Source organism: Silene latifolia, chromosome Y (assembly GCF_048544455.1).
Source record: "Silene latifolia isolate original U9 population chromosome Y, ASM4854445v1, whole genome shotgun sequence".
Lineage (NCBI taxonomy): Eukaryota > Viridiplantae > Streptophyta > Magnoliopsida > Caryophyllales > Caryophyllaceae > Silene > Silene latifolia.
The window spans coordinates 410,728,078-410,732,771 of NC_133538.1; the positions used below are offsets into that span (position 1 = coordinate 410,728,078).

The following is a 4,694-nucleotide window of genomic DNA, read 5'->3' on the forward strand; positions in this document are numbered from 1 at the left end:
CATGATCACCCTTTTGTTGTTGAATGATGTACTCGGCTTCTTCGGATAGGGGAAGTAGATAGTTGGTCCGGTGGACACTTAGACGACAAATCTTTGCGGGTAAAGTGAATGATCGAGCCTCACTAGTAAGCCATCCATACTTGGTGTCAAAGGGGTTTTGAGCAACCCACTTGAACTTGTTAATCATGATAGGCATATCAATAAGATGGCCACCTTCCTTTGCCTTGTACTTGCTATCCTTATTGAAATTAGGATCAAAGTGCTTGGCTAGGACCGTGACTAGGCTGCCATTTACAATAACGGTTGTACCCTTCTTCCCACTATCAACATGGAGCCATCTATCAACCAATAGCCTCAAAGAATTGAAAGGCTTGGTATGGATTCTTCCGATATTCAAAGCCGATTCAAGGAGAATAAAATCAAGTCTTGTGAAATGATTGGTGTCTTTCCTAGCAATTATGGTATTTCCCACAACTTTGTGCCATACTCTTATGCCCGGATGATGGACCAAAAGAGCACGACAAGCATGAAAATCATCAAATTTCTTCCCGGAGATTGCCTCCCAAAGAGGCTCGGGGTCATACTTTCCATAATGCTTAAAATATCTCGATTCACCGCTAAGACCCAAAATTTCACCCAATTCCTTAAAGGTAATGCGTCTACTAATGTTAGCTAGACGAAACTCAAGATTTTCCCTATTCTCAACTTTGGTGACTTTTAAAGAACTTAAGAATTCCAAGACAAGGGAAGAGTATGTCAATTCCTTTGTTTCAAACAATTTCTTCAAACCCATGGCATTGAAAAAGGCTTTTGTTTATTCAAGAACACCCAATTTCTCCAAAGCATCTTTACATATGAATTTGGTGGATTGAATTGATTTCATAGCAAACTTGGCAAATGTCTTTCTATGGGTATCGGAAATAAAAGTTACCTCCGGATAATGCAAGAGTTGATCGATTACCGGAGTAGAAGATGATGCTCCCATAGAAGTTTGTTGTTGTTGTTGTTGCACTTCCAAATTTGGTGTTGATACCACCATTGCCAAAGCTTTCTTTGTTTGGAGAGCTTTTTGCCTTTGAGAGAGAGCCTTTGCCTTTGGTGCCTTTGTTGCACCCTTTGTCCTTGCCATTTGATGAACTAACCAAGAAAAGAATCAAAAATCTTCAATTTGTAGAATGCCCAAATCGATTTGAAGGTGAAAGGCTTTGCCTTTATGAAAACAAAAATCGACTCAAAGGTTGAAGATTTTGTTCTTGGTTTTGATTTTTATTGAAGATGGAGTGATTGATTTGTTGTTTGAAGGATGGTTTGATTTGATTTTGGTGGATTTTGTTGAGGGTTTTTGTTTTTGAGATGGAGAGGATGAGGGTTTTGATGTTTAGGGTAGTGTTTATGAATGAATGATTGAAGGAATGAAGGTGGGAGGGTATTTAAAAGAGTCGAAATTTTCGAAAACGCAGGGGCAATCCGTGCGGATTAGGCACAATCCGTGCGGATTCTCGCGGCTTCAAAATTTTCGAAGCTCGCCTAAAGACGGGCGGATTCTGGGAATCCGCTTGGATTCTTCCGTGTAGGGACGGGCGGATTTGCTTTGCAGACGGACGGATTTCACCCGAGAAATTTCTTTGTTTTCTTCAGCTGCAAAGACGGCGTCTTGTTCACAAGACGGACGGATTCTCGTGAGACGGCGTCTTCCCGTAAATCCGCTCGATTCTTCAACAATCAAGAAATTTTCAATTTCAGCTCGGCTCAGACGGGCGTCTTTTGGTCGACGCTCGGATTGTTGAAGACGGGCGGATTTTCGAGAATACGCTCGGATTCTGGTCCTTTGTACCCGGATTCACTTCATTCGTGCACAATGCATTTCCCTTTACCATTCTTCCATTCTTCTTCATTTCTTGTGTTCTTCATTGTGGGGGCACTACTAAGGCATGAATAGCCTAGGCAATTCCCATCCCCACACTAAGGTAAAGCACTACACATCAATTGAAATCGTTAGTCCCTCCCTCACTTCTCTCTTACATGACAATTATTTTGATCAAAGTAAATAAAAATCCAAAAATGACAAAAAAAATGCAATACAAGAATTGAAATGTAAGTTAGGGAGTTAGAAATATTTACAAATGGTGGTTTAGGAGGACTCCACCAAACTCTCATTCTTGATGAGATGTCAAGGGGGCATGTTCAAGGTGTTGTTGATGTTGCTCAACACCTTGAAGAAGTAATCAAAAGCTTGTTCATTGTTATGGTAGAGGTCCTCAATAGACCGTGGCCCTTGTTGTTGATCATGATCGATGGCATGCCCAATGTAGGGATTAAAGATCCCTTCAAATTCGTCGTCCCAAAGACCACAAACTTCATTGAGTTGATCATTGAAAATCTCTTGCTTAGATGGAGACAACTCTCCCAATTTCTTTTCTTGGCCAATGAGGCCATCTTCTTCTTCCTTGGTTGATTTTGATGAGCTTTGCAAGCTCTCCTTGTTACAATTCACTTGCTCTTTGAATGGAGCATCTTCAATTTTCTTCCTCCATTGGAGTTCCGATTTCTTCCTTTCATCTTTTCGGCTATAATGATCAATCATGAAACATGGCTCATGTAAACGAGGAGCTCTCATGGTCTTGTCAAGATTAAAAGTTATGCTTTCATCTCCCACTTCTAGAGTGAGCTCTCCATGTTTCACATCAATCACCGCACCCGCGGTGTGTAGGAAAGGTCTTCCTAAGATGATTGGAATGTTGGAATCTTCCTCCATATCAACAATGACAAAGTCCACCCGGATGAAAAACTTCCCAATTCGCACGGGGACATCTTCCCATATCCCTAATGGTGTCTTCGTCGATCTATCGGCCATTTGAAGTGTGATATTGGTGCATTTAAGCTCTCCCATTCCCAACCTTTTACTCACCGAGTACGGCATGACACTCACACTAGCCCCTAGATCACATAAGGCTTTGTTGATCGTCGTGTCGCCAATGGTACACGGTATTGAGAAGCTTCCCGGATCCTTTAACTTTGGAGGTGAACTCCCTTGAAGTATTGCACTACTCACCTTAGTGAAGGCGATAGTCTCAAGTTTCCGGATCGACTTCTTCTTTGTGAGGATATCTTTCATGTACTTTGCATAGGCCGGTACGTGATTGATTAATTCCGTGAAAGGAATTGAGACTTCTAAGTTCTTCACAATCTCCATGAACTTTCCAAGTTGATCATCAAATTTGGGCTTGGCTTGACGACTTGGAAAAGGAAGTCTAATCACAATGGGCTCCTTTTCTTTGGCTTTGTCTTCATTTTTCTTTGAACTTTCTTCTTTTGATGATTCCCCTTCTTTGGGGCTTTGCACAATTTCTTCCTTTTCACTAGCTTTCACAACTTCATCCTCAACTTGCTCCTTCGGTGCTTCATATCTTGTACCACTTCTCAAGTGAATGGCACTAACCGTTTCATGTCTAGGGGATTACTTTGAGGTGGTAATTGCCCTTTTGTCTTTGTGAGCTTGAAGATGCTAGTTGAGTCAATTGTGTTTCCAACATCTTGGTATGAGCTAGAATGTTGTTGATGGTGGTGTCTTTTGCTTGGCTATCTTTTTGCATTTGAGTGAAAAATTCGTGTTGATTCTTTTGCATTTGGAGGACCGCTTTTTGGACATCAAAACCTTGGTCATTTTGGTGATTGTATGGATTTTGATTTTGGTAACCTTGGTTTTGATTGTAAAAGGGTCTTTGATTTTGGTTCCTCATGGGTGGTGGAGTGTATGTTGTTTGAGGGTTTTGAACATTTTGGCTTTTGTATGAGAGATTTGGATGGAACTTGGTGTTTTCATTGTAAAAATTTGAATAAGGGGTACCACTTTTGTAAGCTTGGAAAGCATTAACTTGTTCGGTTGTTCCCCTACACTCACTTGGGTCATGTCCCAAAGTTCCACAATTCTCACATATCCCACTTGGGATTGATGAGGATGCCGTCATGGCATTGACATGATGCTTTGATGTTTTTGAGTTTTCCTCAAGTCTAGCCATAGCTTGTTCAAACTTCAAGTTGATTGTGTCAATGTGAGCACTAAGTTGAGCACCCAATTGAGTAACGGAGTCCACTTCGTGCTTTCCTCCTCTAGTAGCCTTGCGAGGTCTACTATATTGTGAATTATGGACCGCCATTTCCTCAATCTTGTTCCATGTTTGATTGTCATCAACTTCGGTGAACATTCCATTTGATCCCATATTGAGAATGTTCCTAGAATCTTCATATAAACCATTCCAAAATTGTTGCACTAAAAACCATTCGCTAAGTCCATGGTGAGGACATGAGCGACAAATACCTTTGAACCGCTCCCAAGCTTCATACAAAGATTCTTCATCCCTTTGCTTAAAACCCGTAATTTGAGCTCTTAGCATGTTAGTCTTTTCCGGTGGGTAAAATTTTTTGTAGAAAGTTAGAGCTAACTTCTTCCAAGAATCTATTCCAAGGGTGGCCTTATCAAGGCCCTTCAACCATTGCTTTGCGGTGCCGATTAACGAAAAAGGAAATAAGACCCATCTTATTTGGTCTTGAGTCACGCCCGTTTGAGAGATAGCATCACAATAATCGCAAAAGGTTTCCATATGAGAATGAGGGTCCTCACTAGGCATTCCCCCGAATTGGTTCCTCTCAACTAGTTGGATGAAGGCGGACTTGGCAATAAAATTACTGGTGAG

General features: G+C 41.2%; 1 non-coding gene across 1 annotated transcript; it reads left to right on the forward strand.

Annotated features, from left to right (window-relative positions):
* The first annotated feature begins 4,287 nt into the window (after positions 1 to 4,287).
* LOC141636999 (small nucleolar RNA R71) lies at positions 4,288 to 4,394 on the forward strand. The gene has a single exon (XR_012541564.1). It is a non-coding gene; the product is annotated as a small nucleolar RNA R71 (small nucleolar RNA).
* The last annotated feature ends 300 nt before the right edge of the window (positions 4,395 to 4,694 follow it).